This window comes from Aquarana catesbeiana, linkage group LG04, assembly GCF_042186555.1.
Source record: "Aquarana catesbeiana isolate 2022-GZ linkage group LG04, ASM4218655v1, whole genome shotgun sequence".
In the NCBI taxonomy this organism is placed as follows: domain Eukaryota; kingdom Metazoa; phylum Chordata; class Amphibia; order Anura; family Ranidae; genus Aquarana; species Aquarana catesbeiana.
The window spans coordinates 269,073,942-269,101,306 of record NC_133327.1 but is presented as its reverse complement, the minus strand read 5'-3'; the positions used below and the strand labels follow the sequence as shown (position 1 = coordinate 269,101,306).

The 27,365-nt window shown below is 39.8% G+C and overlaps 1 long non-coding RNA gene across 3 annotated transcripts in view; it reads right to left on the bottom strand.

Moving 5' to 3' along the window:
* Positions 1-7,517: 7,517 nt before the first annotated feature.
* LOC141139914 (uncharacterized) overlaps positions 7,518-27,365 on the bottom strand; it is a 50,427-nt gene continuing 30,579 nt past the window's right edge. For 2 of the 3 annotated variants that reach the window (XR_012243834.1, XR_012243832.1), the window contains exon 6: positions 9,330-9,731. This is a non-coding gene — a long non-coding RNA (uncharacterized lncRNA). Of the gene's footprint in view, positions 8,877-9,329; positions 9,732-27,365 lie in introns of those variants that run through there. The other variant, XR_012243833.1, reaches the window with a different exon arrangement.

Genomic DNA, 27,365 nt, shown 5'->3' with positions numbered 1-27,365 from the left:
GCACCTCTAATGTATACCCCAAATACTGAACCAATAACCTTAACAAAGGCTGAAAAAAAGAGTATAATAAAAAATACTTTACTATTACCAAAATAGATCATAATACTTTTAACTCTACACCAATAATAATAAAAAAAAAAAAACAGATCTGTTATTAAAAAGCCACTAAAGAGTTTCCCCACAGCTTGAGGTCTAGGCTTCTTTTGCTGGAGTAGATGTTGCAGTAGATTAGTGCTTTTACCTCCAGTAACATCCTTGATGAGGGTGTCCAAGGCAGCTCTGAAGGGCATGTGCAGGAAACATACTGAATATGACCTTCAAGGTGAGTTTATATTAAGAAATTGACATGTGCACTACTGAAAAATTTGTTTAGTTTTCGCTTTATTCAGGTTTTTTTTGTTCCACTCATCGGATCATTCGTTATGCTCAGCATTCGTTATTTTGGATCAACTTTGAATGCATCGGTATTTGTTCCGTTCCCTTCGTTTAGAGGTGGCATTCGTTACCTCGGATAATTCTTGACTTTGGATGCATTCGTGTTCGTTACGTTCAATAACAGTTACTTTAGCCAAATTTGAAAGGAAATTCCAATACAAATGTAAATCTAATCTATCCCAAATTAGCTGCTATGGTGCAGAGACCTGAATAGAAGAATTACTGACTTCAGCTATTTTACCTATAATTTAACAGTTTATAGTTAATAATAATAATAAAAACTATATCAGTTTTATAGTTTTAACTAATATTAGATAATAATTTCATTATAATAGAAAATACAAAAAACAAAATTATCCAAATGTAATCGTTTCGTTAAACTCGTAGGTTGAATCGTTTTTCGTTGTTTAGAATTTTAGGAATCTTGTTCTGACAATTTGTTTTCTTATACATTCGTCAAAAGAGTCTTTAGTTCATTTGGATGCTTCCGAATGAACGAATATGCCGAAGTTCGTTCCGAAAACAAATTCGTAACTAAACAAATTGCACATGTCTAGTAAGAAAACGGAAATGGACAACAAACAAGCCAAAACTAGCCCTATATACTTACTGTCATATCAAGATAGCAATTCACAGGTATTTGAAAAAAAAAGCACATCATTAGTTTAATTACCAAGCTCCCCAGGTCAGAAAGGTAGGAACTTGAATAGATATTAGTATATAGTAAAAAATGAGTGTTTGCCTCTAAATTTATTATTGATGTCTCCAATATAATTCTTTAAAAAGGCTTTTCATTGCACGATAAGCTAGATTCCAAGCTTTTAATTAGAATCCAATAAAGGGAAAGCATGCAGGCATCTTCCTCAAGGTACTCTCAAATGTGGATCATGGACTGTTGAAAAAATATACACAATGGAACAGGCTTCAGGCTATCGAATAGGGAGATATATAGGGCCCAGTGTTTTTCAAATTCTACAGCGATTGGTGTAGTTTACCTATTGACATGTAAATGTGGAGTCTACTATGTAGGTAAAATGAAACGTGCCCTTTGGCTAACGATCTATAATTACACATATGTTATTTGAAATTGGAACTTACAAACACCTATTGGGAGACACTTTGCAAGACATTGCAATTATCAAACAGATGGCTTGTATTTCTGTTTCTTGGATAGAATCTACCTTATTGCAAGAGGTGAATATTTTGATAAACAATCTGCAAAGTAAGGCAAAACAAGATTATATGATCTTAAAACTTACTATATCTCCTGATTTTGACTTCATTGATTCAATTTGTCTCATTTTTATAACAAATATTTGTCTGTCCCTTTTTTCTGACTATGATAGATATTTGGAAAAAGATGAAACTGAGTGAGATGTAAAATCAAAGAGAGCTAGAATCCAATAACAATTCTTCACAGTTCTTTATTTGGTAAAAGAGAAGCGATCTGGGACATCCAAACAAACCCAGCAGAACCCTAATGCCCCGTACACACGATCGGAAATTCCGCCAGCAAAAGTCCGATGTGAGCTTTTGGTCGGAAATTCCGACCGTGTGTATGCTCCATCGGACTATACTCTTATCTGAAATTCCGATCAACTGTAGCAATTCTGACACACAAAATTCCTACGCATGTTTGGAAACAATTCAACGCATGCTCTGAAGCATTGAACTTAATTTTCTCGGCTTGTCGCAGTGTTGTACGTCACCGCGTTCTTGGCGATCGAAAGTTCAGAGAACTTTTGTGTGATTGTGTGTATGCAAGGCAAGCTTGAGCCTAATTCCTCCGGAAAAACCATCCAAGGTTTTTCTGACGGAAATTCCGATCGTGTATACGTGGCATTACACAATTTAGCAAAAGCCCTATGCCCAGTACACACGAGCGGAATTTCCGACAGAATTCCGCTCAAGCTTGGCTTGCATACACACAGTCACACAAAAGTTCTCTGAACTTTCGACCGTCAAGAACGCAGTGACGTACAACACTATGACAAGCCGAGCGTCAGGGCTGGGCTCAGCCCTTCCTTCTCAGAGCTGGCTGCTCAGCTGTCGGCTAATTGCCAGCTCCCATCTCTCCCCACAGTTACCCAGCTGTTGTTGATTCTGCAGTCAGTCCTGCCTACTTAAAGCCTTCCAGCTCACTTGATCTCTGCCTTCGCCTTCAATATGTCAATATCACAGAGACTTTCTCACGCATTCCTGTTGAAGACTTGCTCGGCTGGCATTCCTTCTGGCTCCTGATCCTGCTTGCTGTACTACTACGTTTATCTCTGGCTCTCTGACATTTGCTTGGCTGACTACCCTATCTGGTTACTGAACTCTGGCTTGTTTTGACTACGCTTACTCTGTTTACCTTATTATTATTATTAATTAACAAGTGTGATTTAACTATACTTCTGTCTCAGTCTGATTCATGGTTCCTGATACCGAGAAAATGAAGTTCAATGTTTCCGAGCATGCGTGATTTTTTGCACTTCGGAAATGCATACAGACGAACGGAATTTCCATCAAGAACTTTTTCCGTCGGAAAAATAGAGAACCAGCTCTCAATCTTTTGCTGGCGGAAATTCAGACAGAAAAAGTGGGATGGAGCATACACAAGGTCGGAATATCCGACCAAAAGCTCCCATCACACTTTTTTTAGCGGAAATTCCGCTCATGTGTACGGGGCATTAGTCATAGCTAATGACTATACTGTATATAATACAAAGTGGCTACAGCATAGTCCTTACCCACTTCACCCCGGAAGGATTTGCCCCCTTCCCGACCAGGCCATTTTTTGCAATATGGCACTGTGTCGTTTTAACTGACAATTGCACGGTCGTGCGACATTGTACCCAAGGAAAATTTATGTCCTTTTTTCCCCCACAAATAGAGCTTTCTTTTGGTGGTATTTGATAACCTCTGCGGTTTTTATTTTTTGTGCTATAAACAAAAAAAAGAGCGTAAATTTTGCAAAAAACACAATATTTTGTAGTTTTTGCTATAATAAAAATCCCAATTTAAAAAAAAAAAGTTTTCCTCAGTTTAGGCCAATATGTATTTTTCTAAATATTTTTGGTAAAAAAAAAAAAAATCGCAATAAGCGTATATTGATTGGTTTGCGCAAAAGTTATAGCGTCTACAAAATAGAGGATAGATTTATGTAATTTTTATTATTTTTTTTCTAGTAATGGCGGCGATTTTTATCCGGACTACGACGGGCAGATCGGACACTTTTGACCATTGACATTCATACAGCGATCAGTGCTAAAAATAGCCATTGATTACTGTATAAATGACACTGGCAGGGAAGGGGTTAACACTAGGGGGCGATCAAGGGGTTAACTGTGTTCCCCAGGTGTGTTCTAACTGTAAGGGGGATGGGACTGACTAGGGGAGGTGAGAGATCAGTGTTCATACTTAGTACCCTGTTTCCCCGAAAATAAGACCTAGCGTGATTGTCGGTGATGGCTGCAATATAAGCCCTACCCCCCAAATAAGCCCTAGTTAAAGTCCTTGTAAGTCTAATTTTCAGGGTAGGGCTTATTTTCGGGGAAACAGGGTAGGGCTTATTTGGGGGTAGGGCTTATATTGCAGCCATCACTGACAATCACACTAGGTCTTATTTTCAGGGAAACAGGGTAGGAACACACAATCTGTCTCCTCTCCCCTGAGAGAACCGGGATGTGTGTGTTTACACACACACATCCCAGTTCTCGCTCTGTCATGAGCAATCGCGGGTGCCCAGCGGGCACACGGCGCGCGCGTGCCTCCTGATGTCTTAAAGGAGCGACATACAGCTACGGCGATTTGCCCAGCCGAGCCAATCTGCCACAGTATAACTGCAACGGCTGGTTGGCTAGTGGTTAAAGTGATTGTAAAGTCTCATTCTTTTTTTTTAATTAAAAATAACTAATATGTTATAGTTACCTCCTCTGTTCAGTGGATTTGCACAGAGCAGCCAGGATCCTCCTCTACTTGGGTCCCTCTTCTGTGATCCTGGCCCCTCCTGTTGAATGCCCCTACAGCAACCAGCTTGCTATGGAGGCACCTGTGCCAAGCCACAACTCCATGTGTCCATTCAGACACAGAGCCGCGGCCCCCTTTCTATTCTCATTGGCTGACTGACTTTGACAGCAGTGGGTGCCAATGATGCCACACTGCTGTCTAAGCCAATGAGGAGGGGAGTCCCGGGCAGCCGAGACATTCCTTCAACATTGCTGGATCTAGAGGGGGCTTAAGTAAGTATTACAGGTGCTAAGGGGGGCTGCTGCACAATGCATGAAGATAAAAAAAAATCTGCCTTTACAAATCACTTTAACCACTTCAATACCGGGTACTTTCACCCCCTAATTGCCCATGCCAATTTTCAGGTTTCAGTGCTGTCACACTTTGAATGACAATTGCGCGGTCATGCAACACTGTACACATGACATTGTTATATTTTTTTTCACACAAAAATAGAGCTTTCTTTTGGTGGTAATTTATTCACCACTGGGTTTTTAAATTTTTTTTTTGCTAAATAAATGAAAAGACCGAAAATATAGAAAAAAAAAAAAAAGTTTTTCGTCATTTCAGTTACCCAAATCAGTGTTTATTATTTAGTCTGTAGGAAAGTTATAGAGTCCACAAACTATGGTATATATATATATATATATATATATATATATATATATATATAAATTGATCTCCATGGGCCGCATTCCGGGATGACGTCATATGATGTCCACCTAGAACGATGAAGGTCCCGCCCGGATTTCATTTGACTATAGGCTGGGCATGAACTGGTTAACAACCATGACTCTTCTGCTGTGAGCGGGATTCCCCACTGTCAACAGAATGTAAATAAAACATGTGGTGGTTAAAAAAAAAAAAAGAACCCCATGTCACGATTAAAAACAAAACTTTGTGGGGTCCCCCCAAAATCCATACCAGAAAACACAGTTTTTGACAAGTCCTTTATTAAAAAAAACACTCAAAAAATAGCTGTCCCCCGAAGTAGATCCATTGTCAATCACGAAAAAAGCCAGCTGCCGACCCACACAAAAAAAGCCTGCCACCCACCGAACACTATCGCTCTGGTGTCCTGTCACTTGACAAATGACAGGTAAAAATGGGGGCAGGGTTATCTGGTGAAGTCACTTGGGGGACTCTGCCCCATGTTTGCCTGTCATTCTGCGAGTGTCCCGTCACTCGCCAAATGACAGGTAAACGTGGGGGTCATCTGATGAGGTCACCAGACAACCCCACCCACAAGTTTATCTGTCACTGGACACTTGCAGAAAAAAAGGTAAACATGGGGGCAAAAAGTAAATGTCCCCCAAAGTAGATCCAAAATCAATCACGATGAACGTTGACTGCCGACCCACTTGAAAAAAAAAAATCCTGCTGCCTGCTGAACACGACCGCTCCTGTGTCCTATCACTTGTCAAATGACAGGCTAATGTGGGGGCAAGGTCATATGGTGAAGTCACCGGATAACTCTGTTTTCTACCTGCCATACATCAAGTGACTGGACACGGGAGTGGTTGTGTTCGGCAGGGGACAGGTTTTTTGTGGGGGTTGGCAGTCGACGTTCATCGTGATTGCCGTTGGATCTACTTCAGGGGACTTTTTTTTTTTTTTTTAAATAAAGGGAGTTGTCAAAAACAGGGTTGTGGGGAATAGATCCTTGTCTTTATCAGCATGGGGACAAGGTGCTTTGAGGGAGGAGCCCCCCTCCCCCATAGCATCCCCATGTTTAGGGCATGTGGCCTGGTATGGGTCGTGATGGCGCTCGCTCGTTCCTCCCCACTTTCCTGACCTACTGCATGCTCGAATAAGGGTCTGGTATATATTTTGGGGGACCTCACGCAATTATTTTTTGGTATGGGATTCCCCTTAAAATCCATACCATAAGGCGGAGAGGCCCCAGGGACAACCACATCTGGCAAATGTTTGAGACTCTTTTACAGATGCAGCCTATGCAAATGAAGGGTCAGAAAATACTAAAACTGCAGGCAGAGCAGATAATGATTCTGTAGAGGGAGGCATTGACATATGTTCATGTAGATACTTTTACTTTTTGTCTGATTATTAACGTTCTCTTTCATTTTTATATTACTGTGTGTATAAAATTATCATAGTGGTAAGATAGGTTTATATCCTTATTATAATGTTAAATATATTGAATGTATATTATGTATTCATGCTTTACATTTCTTTATTTTTTCTTGTGAAAATTCAATAAACATATTCAACAAGGAGGTATGTTCATGTCCTGCAATTCCTCCTTTGTTTGGAATCTGACATGATAAAAAGGAAACAACTCAGTTCTAATATAAGATAAAAGTCTTGAGCACTGAAAAATCAAGTGTTGGAAGCAGGAGTTCAATTGCCAGAGGTGACACAGTAGGTGGCAGCAAGGTGTAAGAGAGGTGAAACCCTTTGTCTCTTAAAGCGGGGGTCCACCCATCTATCGTTTTTTTTTTTTTTTGGAGTTCATTCACAAACTTTTCTTCTCATGATTATCTACTCACATGTTCTGTGTAATAAGTCCGCCTGTGTCCGATTTCGTTGTAAAGAATAACTTATAAAATTCACTGAAGGCGGTTTCCATCTTCATTGTGGGCATTTAAAGCCCACAAGAATGTATTTCCTGGATGCAGTGAATGCTGTGCTCCCAGCATTCACCGAGATGTTGTGATGACGCTGTTGCACAATGCATGCTGGGAAGCCTGAGACTAGCTCCCAGGGGACTGCGGGAGGTCTGGAAGAGGCTAGAAACACACCTACTCCCATGGGAGGAAAACCAGGAAGTGCTAAGAAGATTAGAAAAAAAAAAGGTAATTACGGCGATTTAAATTTTTTTACACAGCATGTCGGCATCTAGGCAAGGAAGAGAATGCATAGAGATAATGTTCAAAATTTGGGTGGAACCCCGCTTTAAGATAAGAAGCAGTGTTAGTTTACACTGAATGGCGGGACAAAAGAACAGAATGTGCATACTCACCACATACTACTTTAGTGGCGCAGAAATCAATTCCTTAGCATTTTAATCCTTCTCTCACAGACCAACAGTAAAAAAAAAAAAAAAAAAAAAAAAAAGATGTAACCATGCTGATCTGCATATCTGCTATGTATGCACCAGCTCAAGCAGTGTGTAGATGAAGTGTTGACTGCAGAAAAAGTAATTTTGCACTACAGAAAAAATAGCCACACAGTGAAAGAATATGTGAAACCCAACATTTAATGTTCCTGATATGTGCTTGCTGTACCATGTGCTTGTATGAAAAACTATCCAGTTCACTTTGTATTAAATCCCTAGGGTTCCTGCTAATCCCTCTGCTTTCCAAAAAAAAAGTGACCACACGAAGCTGGATAGCACAGCATGGTCAGCTCTCTAATGATCACATTTGTCCTGACAGCCCCCACTCCCACGCAAAGCCATTCACTGGAAAGACCCGTGTGGTCCCCCCACCCGCCGCCGCTCCCTATGCAGCTAAAAATAGAGGGTATGTGATCACTTATCCCAAAGGGGGAAAATAGGTATTCATAATGTTTTTTATATTTATACACAAATGTTTTGCCATTTTATTTCTATTTTAAACTGAATGATATATTTTACAAGGTGAGGGTTTACATATACTTTAAACAGAGAAAAGATACCCATCCTATTACAATAATTGATTTTTTTTTTTTTTGGTTTGCCAGAGTCCAATGCCTCCTATAGGCAGTAGTATAACCCAAATGGCTCTGAATCCTGTGTTCCACAATAAAGTAGAAAGAAAAGGATTTTTGCATTTAGGTTAAATTCAAGACCTGTTACAAACTGTCCCTGCACATTTCTCAACTTACAGTTTACATTCATGTTTTATACAGATTGACGCTTTATCTATTATTAACATGAATAAATCAGACCAGTCACACAGTATATCATTTCAATATCTCAAAAAGCATTAGTGCTGTAACAGTAAGTTGCATATACATGAACCCTCAGAAGCAGACATCCTTTGTGTATACTAGAAAGTTTAGTCGCTACACACAGTAAGTGCTTCTCCTGTGAACTCATTTACATGTTCTGCCCTAGCAGTCCAGAAGCTTAACCTATTGTTTACCTATAGTTTAAACATACATTTCTGTGAATTACTGAATAAAAATTGCCACACAGACATTAAGGATCACAATGTGTACATGTGCTTGGTAGTGCAAGGCATAGGCACTCTATAACTAATAGGGTGTTTTAAAGAAGATTGTAAAACTTGAACCCTGTATCGACTGGTTGTAGAAACAAATGCATAGTTGATCTATTCTTTTGTGCCTGGACATTGGAACAATTGCCCTTAAAAAGGTATGTACACACCACATACCAGGTTTGTAAAAAATAGCTTTACTGGATTCTGTCTTCCCAATTTGGTCCTGAATGCTGACAGCACCAAAAGTAAGTCCTGGATGTGTCTGATTATGTTGACAGTCAAGATCTGGTGAGTAAAACAAATCAATGCAGTTAAGAGATGGAATGGGAAGTTCAGAAGAGAGGATTTTTGTAATGTTGCGCTTCTTTTTTTCCACAAGATGGCAGCATCAAACACAGCTACTAATTAACGTTTCTGTTTCCTATGGGGATGCACTGCAGAATTTCCCAGTTTGTAAATCAGGTTGCTACAGTACATGTGATATTGGGGCCATACGCGCACCAGCACAGAAAATTGGCTATCAGAATTTTTTTTTTTTTATTTGCTGCTGAGACATACATTATTGTTACAAAGCTTTTAAACATATGTTAATACAGTGACTGGTAAAACATTTATACCCTTTTGGTGCAGTTACCATCGGACTAACATATAATTTCTGAACAAAATCTGCCAGAAAGAATTTGCCAAAATCACTCCTGAATAGTGCTACATACCTAGAAAGAGACAGTGATTACCATAAAAGATGAAGAAACATTATTTAATAAAGGTTTGGAGTTAGAACAAGACACAAAAAAACATGCATAGGAGTGATTAGTATGTGTCCACCAGTAGGGGGCTAATTTTTGCCAATCCCCAGATAGGTATGAATGAATAGCTACCCCCCCAAATGAGTATTGAGGGACCTTGTAAGCAAGAAAAATTAATCAAAAAATGTATAAATGATATTTATTTAAAGAAGATATAAAATTATTAATGTGCAAAATATCACCTAAGGAACATCTTGAATAAAAACAAGTTTCAACAATGAATTATTCGTGCGTGGTAGTTATGTGGATATTCAGCGCGACACGTTTCAGGAGAACTTGAAGGGTCCTTTCATCAGGGGCATTCAAAACCAGATGAGAGCTACCGTAGCATAATCTAAAAACAAAAACAAAAGAAGGAATATGATAGTAATGATAGAAACAGACATAAAAATAAGAAGCAGCAAAAGTAGAATCCATCATATGCGAGGGTCAAGAGAACAAGATTGTGAGCTCACCTACCAATTGTATAAACTTGATACTGCATACACCTCCAAAAAGCATGCCAATTGATGTCAATGCATATGCACATCTGACATTATACAGTATGAATTGGGTTTAAGGTCTTACAACTTGTTTTCTTCCTGAAGCAGCTATAGTAGAAAAATAGAAGAGTGACTCCCCTCCCTGCCAGTTGGTTGGCAATTAGACAGAAATTCTGAGGTTTTTCACTTTTGGAACAAATGCACGTAGAACAAATGCACATGCTTGTTGGCTTACCTGACATGCAGTTGCATTAAAGTGAAAGTCATATTAGTTCATGCTGGCCCCTTTTGCAGGTATAGCATAGAGCTGCACGATTCTGGCTAAAATGAGAATCACAATTTTTTTGCTTAGAATAAAGATCACGATGCTCTCGATGTAACATCATCTTTCATATTATACAAAAATTGGGCTAACTTTACTGTTTTTTTTTTTTTTATTATTCATTGAAGAGTATCCCCCCGCCCCCCCAAAAAATGCATTTGAAAGACTGCTGCGCAAATTCAGTGTGACATAAAATATTGCAACAACCGTTTTTTTATTCTCTAGGGTCTCTGCTAAAAAAATCATATATTTTTTGGGGTTTCTAAGTAATTTCTAACAGAAAATACGGATTTTATCTTGTAAACAAGTGGCAGAAAAAGGTTTGGTCTTTAAGTGGTTAAATTGGCCTCATTTACACACAAGTTCATTCCTTTGATCTAAAAGAACACAGAGATACATTGTATCTTTTCTCTATCTCCTGGCACTGAGGAATGTTGACATTTTGTTTGACAGCTCTGAGCGGCACTTGTCACATAGAATCAAGGAAATGTCGGGTTAAGATCGCAAGGGGGGTTGAATTGAGATCACAATCTTTTAACGATTAATCGTGCAGCTTTAGTATAGCATATATCGTGCAAACATAGGTGCTCCTACCGTTTAAAATCAGAAGAGGTGACAGGACAAACTGCTGCCAGTGAGACAAACTCACAAGGGTAGCATCCTCTTATCTCCCCAATTTTCTCTTCCTCATGAGCAGCTTGTGACCTTCAGCACTGTAAAGCTTCTGCAGCCTTCCTCTCTGGCTTAGCCTACATACAATCAAGGCTGCAATTGTACATATTTTAATTGCAGAAAGTGACATATAGGGTTGATTTTTTTTTAAACTGGAGTGCAAAATCTGGCACAGCTGTGCATGATAGCCAATCAGCTTCTAACTTCAGCTTGCTTTGGCAAAAAAAACCTGGAAGCTATTTGGTTTCTCTGCAGAGCTTCACCAGATTTTGCACTCCTCAGTTATAGTAAATCAACTCCATAGTGCTTGAGACCAAGAAGAGGACAAGAGGTTCCAATAGGGAAGTAACTGCTCTGGGCTTCAATAAAGTGGCGACCTCCAACAAGAACAAACAGGCGCAATTTATAGCACACACTCATTTTGGTAGCATAATCATCAATGTGGAATTTATGTTCTTTTGTTAAAGAATCTTAAAGCAGAACTCCTGGATTTTCAAAAAAATCCCCCCCCCCACACACACATACCACTAAAACAGTTATTACATTTGTGAAATGTCCTACCCTTTAAAAAGATATGTCTTATTGAATTTTCAGGAAGTCAGCTCTGATTCAAAAAATGCAGCCTGTAATCTGCTAGGGGGGGATCTCTTAGAAGAGTGATTGCATCATATATCCTCTTCTCTCTCTAAACTGTAATCAGATTACATTTCTCATGAATCCTTGGGATTGGAGAGAATTTGGGAGGTATACTAGACTTGTACATGTAAATGTGAACCCGCCCACTTCAACATAAATCACACCCCTCATTCTGCAGCCAGCAAGCCATACATAACACACGGTATGATAGGTTACAGCCTTATAAATGCAAACTAGTACCAAGGACCACCAGTGCCGAATGTCAGGGACCACCATGTCTTTCCCACCAGAGCAGAAATTATCAGAAATTACTTGTATGACACAGTGGGGATCTCCCGCTGGAGTCAGGTATTGTATAGGAGAACACCGATTGCTGATCTCCCGCCAGTATTGTGATTGACAGCGCACTGTTCCTATACAGGTGGGATATCAGTGATCTGTGTCCTCATACAATACCTGACACAACGGGAGATCCCCGCTGTGTCATTCAAGTAATTTCTGATAATTCCCGCTCTGCACGGAGATATCAGTGGGGGACAGAGTGAAGGCAGATTGCTGGCAGGAGCGGAGGAGGACACCTCCTCCATGGGCGGCACAGACCGGGGGCTACGTGACCCCCTCCACCCACTACATATCTGCTTCCTCCCAGCTAGAACTAGAAGGGGGCGTGTGTCAGACCGCTGGCTGAGGTTAAGGGAGGACTAGCAGCCAGCGGTCTTACAAGCAGGAAGTCACCAGGCAATAACGGTTGTTCAGCAGCCTATTGCAGAGGAACTACAGAGCTCAGAACATGGCTGACATACTTGGTGAAGGTAGGAGATCAGCAACAAGGACATGGGTAAAAAAAATTTGCCCATTCTGTTTTAAAGCGTTTTTTTTGGGGGGGGTTAACAAACACACATCCTGGTGTTCTGTGTAATCTGCCCCCCCTCTAAACCGTAAAAAGAAAAAACCTCCCTGAATCTGCCACTTCCTGTATCCCCTCTCTGCACTGACCGTGAAAATCAGGGCTACTCAGCCCTGACCATCATGGTCAGAGTACGTCCCTTCATCATACGCATGTCTCCTCTCTCCCCCTCCTTCCTGTCTGTCATCTCCCTCTGTCTCCGCCCACCCCCCCGCCGCTAATCTTAAAAAAAACTTAAAATGGTCATTGCCAGCCCCTCTATTAGAGGCTGGCATAGCACACTATGTAGGTGGATTTACAAAACGAGCATTCTAAATACCAAATTTGAGCTGTCTTCAGGCCAGTCATGGGACTTGCGGCCGCTTTACAGCTAGGAGACTGGGATTCTGCAGAGGAGACGAGCAGACACGTGATCTCCCCAGCTGATGTCAGAGGGAGATCACAGCTCCTCCCGCAGAAGACATCAATTGGAACTGTAGAGTGGCTGCGAATCAGGTGACTGGCCTGAAGACAGCTGAAATTTGGTATTTAGAATGCTCCTTTTTTTTTTTTAAAACCACTGACATAGTGTGCTATGCCAGCCTCTAAAAGAGGGGCTGGCATAGTCTTATATAAAAGGATTAAAAACACTTTAATTGTTATCAAACTTATCCAGGAAGTAGAAACAAGATACAAATGTGGTTGGTTTCTCTTGTTCTTGGCATACCATTGAACTGTGGCTGAAACATTAAAGGGGTTTTTAGAGGTTTGTGTTTTTTTACCTTAATGCATCCTATGCATTAAGGTGAAAAAACACCTGTCAGTGACCGGCCCCCCATTTTAATTACCTGACCCCTCAAAATTGTCCCATAGGGATGCGCTGTCTCTCTGCGGGGGTTCTCGGCTGTTGATTGGATAGATTGATAGCAGCGCAGCCATTGGCTCCCGCTGCTGTCAATCAAATCCAATGACGCAAGCACCCGGGGGGCAGGGCCGAGTCCTGCATTTGGCCTCTATGGAGGTAAGCCCCTCGGGGAAGCACTTCTCTGAGGGAGTTATCAGATGTGGGGAGGAGCCGCCGAGGGACCCCAGAAGACCAGGATCAGGGCCACTCTGTGCAAAACAAGCTGCACAGTGGAGATGTTTGTTATTTTTTTTTAAAAACATTTTTATCTTTACAATCACTTTAACAGTGTATTTCCTTTTCATTCTCATCTTCCTCACGAGTCTTATAATTTCTTGCTGGATGAGGCTCCAAACCAAGTGTCGCACATAAAAGATAGACCCTTCTATGGGGTTTTATAGGCGATTTACAATATTCAAACAAGATATATTTGTTCAGTTCTAAACGTAAAAGTATGTGTCCATACACACACAGGCTTTTAGCAGTGTTTAGTGGCAGAAAAAAAAAAAAAAAAAAAACCAGTGCTTCCAGGAGCAGCAGTTAGGGCAGAAAAAAAAACCACATTTGAAACTGCTAAACACTAGTGCTGGAGCATTAATGCATTTCAATGGCCAGAATAAATGATTTATTCTGTCCAATGAAATGAATTGACGCCTGCAAAAGCTTCAGACACTTTTACAAGCGCCAGGCATTTTTTTTCTGCAAAAACGCTGCTGGCTAATAGCAGTAAAACATCCTGTGTGCATGAGGCCTAAGGAAAGTTTTTTTTAGGCTATACAAGTTGATAAAAAGGTATTTCTTTTCTGCGATTGGATGCCACAATAAAGGCTTCTAAAGGTTTACCTGGAATCACAGCATTTTAGAAAATGATGGTATTTGGCCTCTCCAGTACACCTCATACCTTCAGCAGGGTTATGACAGTAGTAAGCCATTTCAGAGAAAAAGGAAGTGCCATGCTTTGTATTCATACAAAGATCAGAGAGATGATTATACAAAAAAAAAAAAAAAAAAAAAAAAAAAGTACCTCACATGAAAATGGTTGACTTTTTCAATATATTTGAACAGATGCACTCCTCGATGAAAAAGTTCCTCACCTCCAATAGCGAAAAAACATGAGAACGTAGAAAGGAAGGGTGTACAGTAGAGTGAAAAAGACTACCCACAATTGGAAGCCAGACCATTATTCTCCTTAATTAACTGTGTAAACAAAGTATAAAGTCAGAGGAAGGCCTGATTACTAATAGAGTTGGAGAAATTAGACCATATACACCAGGTTTCCATATATTTTGAACAGTGTTCCCTGTCAGGCATTTGTGAATTCCTTCATCCTCACAATACAAATTCACATTTTTAAAACATATAGATGTGGCATTTTAATAATTAGGAAAGTGCTAGATTGTTTACATTTCAGGATAAAGGTGTACCATATTAATCATTTATGCAAAGAAGCCGATTAACGTTTGAGATACTGATCATTGAATCATCAAAATTGAATTTGGCATCCACAACCTTCTTTTTGAGGGCCTAAGAACGCTCTTTTGAAGTTCAAATCATTGGCATATTATCTGAAACACCCGATTCTAATTCATGGATTAGAAGTGATGGTAAACGTAGGGGGTGTTTAATTATGAGAATGAATACTCAATATCAATTTTATACATCACTTGTTCAAGTAGAAAGATAACCTCTAGCTGTAGGCGCTGTCTAAATGAAGATCCAGCGTTTGTCTAATAAAACATGTTAAAAAATTCATCGAGTCCTATGGGGTGTACTTACACTTTCACAAAAACAAGGCTTTTATAATTGGTAGTTCATTCAACGCAGTTGATATGGGGTTCACGCTATTCAAATATCCTCTTCTTGTGGTTCCAAAAAAAGTTTCAAAAGGAATACAAAAGTTCAGAATGCGCACAAAGGGTGAGTTTTCAACAATTAGCTACACAAATAGGGAGACTGATAAACCTGTCTCCAGGATTCCCACTTTAGGCCTGGTTCACACCTATGCAGGTTGCAGTTTTCATATTTCAAATGCATTTTGCAATTTTCAATACATATTTTTGATCCATTGAAGTCTATGGAATGAAAAACCAGAAAAAAGTCCCTGGCCCTTTCCATAAAATGCATAGATGTGAACATGACCCATAGGAATCCATGTTAAATGGACTGTAGCGTGTTTCTGCAAAACTGAAAATGCACAAAAAAAATGCTAAAGTGTGAACCAGGCCTTATTGCAGTGAACATTTGTTCTGAATGCAGTCAGAAATTTGAGCCACTGACCGAACAAGTATGCAGATCATTAGTTCTAACACAACACGCCTACTTTAACACCTTCCCACGCGGCCTATAGGGAATTGATGGTCAGGCCTTTTGACATTCAGACTGGACGTCATGTGACATCCCTCTGATCGCACAGTGCGGCGATGAGCTGTGTCCCCATTAGGTGCAAATCGCGGGAAAAAAGTCCTCGACCCTTTCCAAAAACGCATAGATGTGAACTAGTACCATAGGAAACCATGTTAAATGGACTGTAGTATGTTTCTGCAAACCACAAAACACACTAAAAAAACGCATAGGAGTGATCGTAGGGTCAGTCTTTCTTGGTAATAGTGTTACCTGAACCCAACTACTTAGTTGGTCTCCAGAAAATATTTACCTTTCATTAGGGGGAAAACCTCTAGAACACTTTTTTTATGGACAGAAAAATGTCAGAACATTGGGCACCCACTAAAGTCCTACATGTTAGTGCATGGCAAAAGGTTGGTTAAAATTCTACCATTATGCACACTAATCTATGTAGATAAAGGTTGTCCCACCAAATTCAAACCCCCCCCCCCCCTTCTTTAAACTTAGGTCAAGCCAATATATACCCATACTACAGTTTCCTTTGCCCATCAGTGCCAACAATGACACACATGAAGATGTAAAGGAGTTTTTATTAGTTTATTCCTCATGCATGCACAGATGGCAAACTGCACAATATGCTGGTTTACAGTTTATATAAGGTTTGTTAGATTTTTTTTTTTTTTTTTTTTTGTAATAACAAAAACAATGTGCATTCTGTGCTTTTAATCACAATATTTACTAAAAAAAAATACATTGAAAATGTTCCCATCTGGTCCTTTTCTCTGAGGAAAGGCCATGCAGCACCAGGCAGGTCCACACTGTAAATTTTGATATATGGGAAGGAGGGAAAGTATGTATCAGATGGACCAACCTTAAAGTGGTAGAAGAACACATTAAAAAGGACAAATTATTATAAAAAAAAAGGTATTTTTTTTTAATAATACATTTTTAAAGCTATATTTATTTTCTAAAAATTTGTCATCAAATATACCCTATAAAAGACAGATTGATCACCAGCCAAAGCTCTATTCTTGACCTGGCCCCATTCAGCTTCCCAGTTCAACGTGGACCTTCCCCCAACTTTGTCAGCAATAACTATTGCAAAACAATTCTAATTATTTGTCACCTTTGTCTTGATATTGCCATATGCTAAAAAGCACCTCTTCTCCTCTTGCTAGACTCACATGTTGCAATTATGACATGGACGTAATCGGTGGCTTTTTCTTCCAGGTTGTTGCCTCCAGCTCACAAGTGAGGTCAGGGCCAGATCTCAAAAGAAAAAGAATGGGTTCTTTCCCCCCCCCATTCATCCTTTATTTTTCCTACAGAGAACTTGCAAATATCAGCATGCAAAACTGCATGCACCAGGGATTTTTAGCATTAGGGGACAAAGGTCCACTTTTAACAACTATTAAGCTAAGACATAACCCACACAGACTACCATATTTTCAATGGACCACTGAGCATTGAAGCACGACCATCATGTAGCACTGTAAAGCAGGAAGCAGAACATACTGTATATGAGTGTAAATGTGTATTTTATATATAGTTAAATTAAACACAAAACAAGGTTTTTTTAAAAATAAAGTATTTACATCTAGGTTATCTCTTTTACACATTTTCCAAGTAAACAAATGAAAAAAACACTATACCTTTAGGCCTCACTCCCGCTCAGCTCTGCAGGAGATCTCTCCGTTGAGCCGGCGGATGACAGGTCTGTCTCTGCTCGCCGAGCGGGGAGGGGCCTGTCAGAGCGCCGCTAATTCCTACGGAGGAATCGGACGAAAACGGGCAGCATGTCCGTTTTCATCAGATCTCATCTGATGCGAGGATTAGATGCGAACGTATCGTCATACGTCCGATTTTAACGGATCAGATGTCAGCGGACATGGTAACCACTGACATCTGTCGCACCATAGACCTGCATGGAGCGTCCATTCAGGTCCGCCTAAAAAAAACTGACAGGCAGACCTGAACGGTCCGTTTGTGTGAAAGGGGCCTTAAAGGAAACCTGTATTAAAAGTAGAAATGACTAGATCCCTTGTTGAGCCAATAGTTTCATTAGGAATCTCTAGACAAGCTATAAAGATCAGGAGTTTAACATCACACTGATTTTTCTAAACTGCATTTTTTTTTTCTGGTCAATTATTGAAACCAGTATTTCTGAAACCAGGCAACAGCTATTTTTGGAAAGCAGTAGACAATAAAAAGGTATCCTACATTTTCTCCTACATTTTATCAGTACATGTAGGCTTAAAGATTTGATTGTAGTGGGTTACGATGAAAGACACGAGCAGTAATCTCAGCAGAAGACAGAAGAAGCTGAAAAACCAAAATATTTGGGCATGGGGTTTTTTCTTCCCGATTTAGGAAAAGACTATGTTACACATTGCCTTATGCAAAGAAAACAATAAAAACAAAAAAACCCCAATGTTATAAGCAATAAGTCTGTGCCACAAAAAAAAAAACAAAAAAAAAAAAAAAAAACGATGCCTAAAAATGTGCAACTGCTGTCACTAAAGTATCACAGATACTCTTCTAAATAAATGTGACAGCGCTATCAAATCCCTCTGTGTTCAATACGAATATGACATGAATAAATAAACCTTATATACTCCAAGTGTCCAGTGCATACAAAAAGCGCATATGGAAACTATGCACGCCAATACAGAATGACATCTTAAGGGAGTGATGAAATGTGTAGGACAGGGCTTATTAGATGTGACGTTATCCCATACAGCTGGTGCAAGCATGCAGTCTGCGTATTGAAGCTGGAGCCGGCGCGGCATAAAGCGGAATGCGGTTTACTTCTTAGTCACATCAAATGAGTCATTCCTGAAAGTGCAATATGTTTTTAAAAAAAATTAAAAAAAAATAAAAGGTTTTTACGTGATGGAGCTTTTTTTTAGCTTTTTAGTTCTTTGCTTTCCACTTGCCTGAGGGTAATGAGAATCTGGGATAAGACCAAAGATCCTGTGGCTGGTGGAAGAAAGTAGTGCGGTTCTAAGCTAGATAAGAGTTGTCTGATCACTACCTCTTGTGAGTTATTAGATTGGAAGGTGGTAGACACACAGGGGTGTGAACACTTTGGATCAAGATTGGATTTTATAGATGAAGATGTATGCACTTTATTGACGCACACAAATTCATTTATTCACAGCAAATTTGTATTGAACACAGAGGGATTGAGAGTGCTGTTGTATTAAAAGATTATATATATATATATATATATATATATATATATATATATATATATATATATATATATATAATCTATCTATCTACCCTCAGCTAGACACTCTTCCTAAATCGCTGGCATTACTTTTTCCAGACAAGGCAAAATTTATATACAATGTATGACTTCGTTTGGCCTAAAACCTACTTTTCAATTTAGGAGATGAACTTGTGCTGGAAAGAACTATCAAAATTACATAATTTCTCATACATGGGGCTTTTCACCACAGTAAAAAAGACTGGGCTAGAGCCTTACGTCAAATATTTTTAAAGGCGTTCACATCAGTTGCAACTATATTCTAGAAGTCTGGCTTCTAATACCTTGCAGAGGACACAGCAGGCCCATTTTAAGATAGGTCTTGGTTATTTTTTATTCTGATCTTGTACATTAGAAGCTGAAAGTATGGCATGATTTGTGCCTAATTCAATTGTTAATGGAGCACTGGATGATGTCTGGCCTACAGTTAAAAATCGCCGGTGTTTTGTTGGTGGTTGAAATGTACATTCTGCAAATACAGTTGGAAGGGCACCCTTTTTTAAATATGTCTGGGACCCTCTCAATTCATAACAATCACGAGTGAAGTGAAGAGAACAGACTCTAAAAGTTCCTCTAGGGCCTTTGACAATTCTTGCTGTCAGGTGTTCCAAGTCCCCAAAGTCTTGCTTCATTTGCTGAAGCCACTACTTTACAAGTTCCTTTTCTGTAGGAAATACATGAAGTATCCTATCATCAGTCTTGTTCCTGGATGTGGTTGAACATCCTCTGACCATACACACTGGCATCCTGGGGGAAGGAGCATATAAAATCATAGCATCTGTAAACATTGCAGAGAAGTGATGTTAGTTTTTTTTTTTTGTTTTTTTTACAGATAAGTACTCACTTGAGATATTTGTTGTGGTGTTATCAGGGACTTGGATCAGTCTTCAAAATGCTTAATCCAACAACACAAACTATGGGGGGGGGGGGGGGGGGGAGTTTTACTGGCCAAGATTTTTTTTCGTCTTAACTGCAAACTAGTTTTTACATTTACATAGAGTTAAGCTACTCTGAAAAGGTTGTGTAATTATACATTTTTAAACAGTTTTTCAATTAATCAGACATTGCACCGTATATGGATTACTCAATATCGTATGGTACTCCTGTTAGTGCTTCTTCATATGCCTTGTACACATCTGCCATTTTGCGAGCTTACAATCAGGCCATCCAAAATCTCACGTCCACACGACATGTTCTGGTGTAATTAATTTTTAATGGCATCTAAATGCAGTGCAGTTTTGCCGCAACTGTCGTGTGATAAATCACGTGGAAAACCGCAGTGAAGCTCATCATCCAAAAAGGAGCTTCTTTTGTGTGACAAGCTTTGTGCACTGCAGTTTGACACGCAACTTATCATGCAGCAAAAACAGCATAGCGTTTATGTTCCACTGAAAACTACTGTGGCTCCCCAGCTGCAGGAGAACGCAGAGATTTTTCTGCTAGGCATATTTTATGCATATATACTGTATGTCCACATGGATGAGTCCTTAGTAAAATCTGATTCCAGATTTAGAAACGACACTGTCAAAGCCACATTGTGGTTGGCTCCTAACTCTTTGGAGAGGACTGCTAGCTTTTTGGAAAACCCTTCCAGGCCAGTGTATTTAAACTGTTTTTAATGAATAGAAAATGTTGATTTGTTTTTTTTTCTCTACTACAAAGAGTTACAAACATTCTATCGATGCATATTTAGAAGAGAAAATTATTTGTAACCAGTATAACTAAGGGTAAAACAATTTACTGGCCACAGTGTATGCAAAAATGATTGCCTGTTGCTACTACCCCACAGACACTGGTGCCCCACATTCGGAGATATTGCTCTGCAATAGGTTGTTAGATGCAGTATGCCTACAGTTCTGAAACCTGTCCCTGGGTCTCACTGACAGTGCATGTTTTGTGCATCTCCACACAAAAGCACAGGGAAATCTGGCGACTTAAGTTAAATCAGTGATTATCCTGCATATGTTCCTAAGAGAAAATTGCAAAACAAGCACAGATGGCCAGGTCGGAGAAGGGGTCAGAGAACCTATTCATCGTTACAGCCCAAGAAAGTCGGAGTGAGAGGGCTTTGACACTATAATTAACCACAGAGGGGGGGTGCCTGATGTCAGCTGCCTCATGATGGGTGTTCTGCCGGGGACTTTACTTAATACAGTTTCCTCTTTATAAATATTCAGAAAACTCTTTGGCTGAAATTGTGTTCAGTGGAACAGCAATGAAAAAACATGCTCGTTGTGCATACCTTTTGATGGTATATGGCTATTTGGTGGCTCTTTGGAAACCCTCAAAGCAAGTCACTTAGAATAAAAAGGTACTGATTTGTCTCAGCAAAAGATATCCAAGGCCTCATGCATACGGGCATAGGAATTTATGCTCAAAATCATTGAGCATAAAAGCATTCTACTGGCCAGAATATTTATTTTGGACATGTACATTTACCCTTGTATGTGCATAACTTGTGCTCATAAGCCCCTCTCTGAATGCAGCTGATGTGCATGGCCACATAGACTAACACACAAGTGCATTTAGAAGCATAAAAATATAGAAATAAAAGCAAGGTGTTGTGTTGTCCCCTTGAAGAACCAAGTATATAATATTGTGCAAACTGACTGACACAAAAAGAACACTATTCGTACAAATGAAAGCTCAAAGAAGTGAAAGTCCACTGCACAGATGCAAGCAGAGATCTTCACATCAAATGTGTTTCTTTACAAAGCAGCTTACCACAATATCAAACCCCAGTGACAAGGTCGAATGCGCTAAAAAAGGCAGCCAATGAAGGATTTGTCCACTCAGGCAATATTGCATCTCCAAAAGGCAGATTAAGAAAGGCAAGCATTACAGAAGCAGAGAGAAAACTCCATGTGGTATTTATTGCATAAAGTACTCACAAGAAGCAAAAACATAACAGCACTTTGTTCTGGCTATAAAAAAAATAAATAAAAGTTTGCTGTATGCTTGGAAAATCATTTTTTTAATGCCCATGTGCATGGGGCCTAAACCAAAAAAAGGAAGATGTCATCCTACTCTGAAGCATTTCTTTTGTTGTTTTCGGGCTTCAACCCGAAAAGGCCAGACCCAAGCAGAGAGCCTAGTTCAATAATAAGCCTTGAGTCGCTAATGCCCCATGTCTACAGACACTTCAGCATGAGGGGACATTCCCACTTTCCAAATTGGGGGAGCCCCTGGTGGTCCTTGCAGACTCCTGGTCAGAAAGCATCTAGGATGCCCAGTAAGAAAGTGGTTTCCACAGGCTACAAGCTAGAATTCCACTCTCTGTTCCTACCTATTTCATGCTGTCCAACATGCCTGTGGCCCTGAAGACTTCCATGATGCTCTTGCAAATCTCTTTAGCCATTCAGTTATTGCCATTGTCCCAACAGTAGAAAGCTTTCAGGGATTTTATCCTTTCACTTTTCCAAAACCAAATCAAGGCACCTGATCGCAAGGCTTTAGAAGTCTTTGTTCGAAACCAAAATTTTAGCATTATGAAGTCCACCAGGTCTGTTATAGTCTCCCTTCATCAGAAATACTTTCTAGCCTCTGTGGAAGTCAAGGATGCATACCTGCATATCCCTATTTGTCCAGTGTATCAATTCTTCCTCTGTCTTATGCTGGCCATACACTATCCGAAAAATTGGCCGAAATTCGGTCATTTAGACAGTTCGTTTTTTTCGGCCAGTGAATGGGCACAAAATCAATAATCGTTGGGATGTTTTTGAGCCGAAAAAACAAAGGGCAAATTTGGAAATGTTCTGCCGAACGAACAATAAATCGAAAGGTTAATGTGTTTCCCATCCGAACAGTCTGCACTAGGCATATGTTAAAAAAAAAAAAAAAAAAAAAAATGCATTCATTTATGTCCACTGAACGTTCATTAATAAAATTGTTGGGACTATGAGACGACTACTACAGAGTTTGTATGTCTCCATCCCTGAATCATAGAAAAAAAAAAAAAAAAAAAAAAAAAAAAGAGGGTAAAGGTGAGATTTTATATGAAGCACAACACCAAAACCAGATGAATCGATTAAAGTTTATTGAACAATTTACAGTTTGAACATATTTCTGCAGGTTATAAGGCAATACTGCAGAATAGGGATGAGCCGAACACCCCCCCGGTTCGGTTCGCAGCAAAACATGCGAACAGGCAGAAAATTCAAACACCGTTAAAGTCCATGGGACACGAACATGAATAATCAAAAGTGCTAATTTTAAAGGCTTATATGCAAGTTAGACCGGAGGAAGATAGAGGAAGAAGCGGGGGAAGAACAAGATGGAGGAAGAAGAAAACCGAAGGAAGACCAGAAGAAGCGGGGAAAGAAAATATTAAATAAAGGAATTGTCAAAAATCAGCTATTGTCTAACATTGACACTTTTTTGTGAAATGATAGGGGTTCTTGTACTTCTTGTACCCCATTACTAATTCACACGGGAAGGGGTGTGGGGGGGGGGTCCCCTTGGGGCTTCCAGATTCCGATAAGCCCACTGCCCGCAGACCCCCACAACCACCAGGCAAGGGTTGTGGGGAGGGCCTGGTAATGGACTGTGGGGGAATCCCATGCCGTTTTCATCAATTAACTTTTATGTGCATTTATGTGACAATTCATTATAGCCGTGAGTAGTTTTAAATGATTTTTTTTACTTTAGAAATGTCATTTTGCTCCTAAACTGTTCTAAACACGGGAAACATGCGCTATTTTACAGGCATACTATAGACCCCCCCCCCATGTACAAAATTTAAAGGAATATTTCACTTTTATTGTATCACTTTAACCACTTCAGCCCCGGAAGGATTTACCCCCTTCCTGACCAGAGCACTTTTTACAATTTGGCACTGCGTCGCTTTAACTGCTAATTGCACGGTCATGCAATGCTGTAACCAAACAAAATTTGCGTCCTTTTCTTCCCACAAATAGAGCTTTCTTTTGATGGTATTTGATCACCTCTGCCGTTTTTATTTTTTGCGCTATACACGGAAAAAGACCGAAAATTTTGAAAAAAAATGATATTTTCTACTTTTTGTTCTAAAAAAAATCCAATAAACTCAATTTTAGTCATACATTTAGGCCAAAATGTATTTGGCCACATGTCTTTGGTAAAAAAAATGTCAATAAGTGTATATTTATTGGTTTGCGCAAAAGTTATAGCGCCTACAAACTAGGGTACATTTTCTGGAATTTACACAGCCTTTAATTTATGACTGCCTATGTCGTTTCTTGAGGTGCTAAAATGGCAGGGCAGTACAAAACCCCCACAAATGACCCCATTTTGGAAAGTAGACACCCCAAGGAAATTGCTGAGAGGCATGTTGAGCCCATTGAATATTCATTTTTTTTGTCCCAAGTGATTGAATAATGACAAAAAAAAAAATTTACAAAAAGTTGTCACTAAATGATATATTGCTCACACAGGCCATGGGCATATATGGAATTGCACCCCAAAATACATTTAGCTGCTTCTCCTGAGTATGGGGATACCACATGTGTGGGACTTTTTGGGAGCCTAGCCGCATACGGGGCCCCGAAAACCAATCACTGCCTTCAGGATTTCTAAGGGCGTACATTTTTGATTTTACTCCTCACTACCTATCACAGTTTTGAAGGCCATAAAATGCCCAGATGGCACAAACCCCCCCAAATGACCCCATTTTGTAAAGTAGACACCCCAAGCTATTTGCTGAGAGGCATGTTGAGTCCATGGAATATTTTATATTTTGACACAAGTTGCGGGAAAGTGACAATTTATTTTTTTTTTTTTGCACAAAGTTGTCACTAAATGATATATTGCTCACACAGGTCATGGGCATATGTGGAATTGCACCCCAAAATACATTCTGCTGCTTCTCTTGAGTACAGGGATACCACATGTGTGGGACTTTTTAGGAGCCTAGCCACGTACGGGGCCCCGAAAACCAATCACCGCCTTCAGGATTTCTAAGGGTGTACATTTTTGATTTCACTCTTCACTGCCTATCACAGTTTCGGAGGTCATGGAATGCCCAGGTGGCACAAACCCCCCCCAAATGACCCCATTTTGGAAAGTAGACACCCCAAGCTATTTGCTGAGAGGCATGGTGAGTATTTTGCAGCTCTCATTTGTTTTTGAAAATGAAGAAAGACAAAAAAAAAAATTTTTTTTTTCTTTTTTTAATTTTCAAAACTTTGTGACAAAAAGTGAGGTCTGCAAAATACTCACTATACCGCTCAGCAAATAGCTTTGGGTGTCTACTTTCCAAAATGGGGTCATTTGGGGGGGTTTTGTGCCACCTGGGCATTCCATGGCCTCCGAGACTGTGATAGGCAGTGAAGAGTGAAATCAAAAATTTACGCCCTTAGAAAGCCTGAAGGCGGTGCTTGGTTTTCGGGGTCCCATACGCGGCTAGGCTCCCAAAAAGTCTCACACATGTGGTATCCCCGTACTCAGGAGAAGCAACAGAATGTATTTTGGGGTGTAATTTCACATATTCCCATGGCATGTTTGAGCAATATGTAATTTAGTGACAACTTTGTGCAAAAAAAAAAAAAAATTGTCTCTTTCCCGCAACTTGTGTCACAATATAAAATATTCCATGGACTCGACATGCCTCTCAGCAAATAGCTTGGGGTGTCTACTTTCCAAAATGGGGTCACTTGGGGGGGGTTTGTCCTGGCATTTTATGCACAACATTTAGAAGCTTATGTCACACATCACCCACTCTTCTAACCACTTGAAGACAAAGCCCTTTCTGACACTTTTTGATTACATGAAAAAATTATTTTTTTTTGCAAGAAAATTACTTTGAACCCCCACACATTATATATTTTTTTAAAGCAAATGCCCTACAGATTAAAATGGTGGGTGTTTAATTTTTTTTTTTCACACAGTATTTGCGCATTTTTTGGGGAAAAAAACACACTTTTTTACATTTTAATGCACTAAAACACACTATATTGCCCAAATGTTTGATGAAATAAAAAAGATGATCTTAGGCCGAGTACATGGATACCAAACATGACATGCTTTACAATTGCGCACAAACGTGCAGTGGCAACAAAATAAATACATTTTTAAAAGCCTTTAAAAGCCTTTACAGGTTACCACTTTAGATTTACAGAGGAGGTCTACTGCTAAAATGACTGCCCTCGATCTGACCGTCGCGGTGATACCTCACATGCATGGTGCAATTGCTGTTTACATTTGACGCCAGACCGACGCTTGCGTTCGCCTTAGCGCGAGAGCAGGGGGGACAGGGGTGCTTTTTTTTTCTTTATTATTTTTTTGCTTTTTTATCTCATTTTAAAACTGTTCCTTTCATTTTTTTTTTTTTTAATCATTTTTATTGTTATCTCAGGGAATGTAAATATCCCCTATGATAGCAATAGGTAGTGACAGGTACTCTTTTTTGAAAAAATTGGGGTCTATTAGACCTAGATTTCTCCTCTGCCCTCAAAGCATCTGACCACACCAAGATCGGTGTGATAAAATGCTTCCCCAATGGCGCTATTTACATCCGGCGAAATCTAAGTCATAAAATGCTCGTAGCTTCCGGTTTCTTAGGCCATAGAGATGTTTGGAGCCACTCTGGTCTCTGATCAGCTCTATGGTCAGCTGGCTGAATCACCGGCTGCATTCTCAGGTTCCCTGTTGAGACAGGAGAGCCAGAGAAAAACACGGAAGACGGTGGGGGGGGGGGGGGGGGTGCATTCTCTCCCACTGCTTGTAAAAGCAGTCTAGAGGCTAATTAGCCGCTAAGATTGCTTTTACATGAAAGCCGACCGCTGGCTGAAAAGAATGATACCAAGATGATACCTAAACCTGCAAGCATCATTCTGGTATAACCACTCAAAGTCGTGAATGCTGTACCTGAAGACAAAAAAATGGTTAACAATAAAGCACAGTAAACGGTAAAGTATAAAAAATTGCATACCTGAAAAGCAAAACATGATAAAACATAATAACAATAAAACATTGCAGAATAGAATACAGTAAAAAAGAGCAGAACAATAGAGAAAATAGAGAGAGAGAGAGAATAGAGAGAGAACAATAAAACGACAACTATTATTTTTATTTTATATTTTTGTTTGTGTTTTTTTTTTTTTTTTTTTTTTACACTTTTTTTGTAACTGTAACTTTTATAACTGTAACCGGTTCCAGGTTCGGGTCTCTCAAAATGCGATGGCATCTTGGGAGACCCTGTGAAAGTGTGTCCTAGTCTGTGCAATGCTGTACCCTACGCTAATACTCAACTAGTGAATGGTAGCGTTCAAAACATTCACCAATGCAAAGACCAGGATTGTCAGGACAGGAGGGACAATAATAGCGGGTGTCACGCCACAACATCTTTTTTGGGGGGGTTCGTTGGGTAGGGGTACTCAGGAGGACATAAAAATGCCTCTCATGCAGCCGACTGCATTTGGTTGGGGATGTGAATGGGGGAAGTACGGCGCTGCAGAAGTGGTGGGTTCCCAATTAG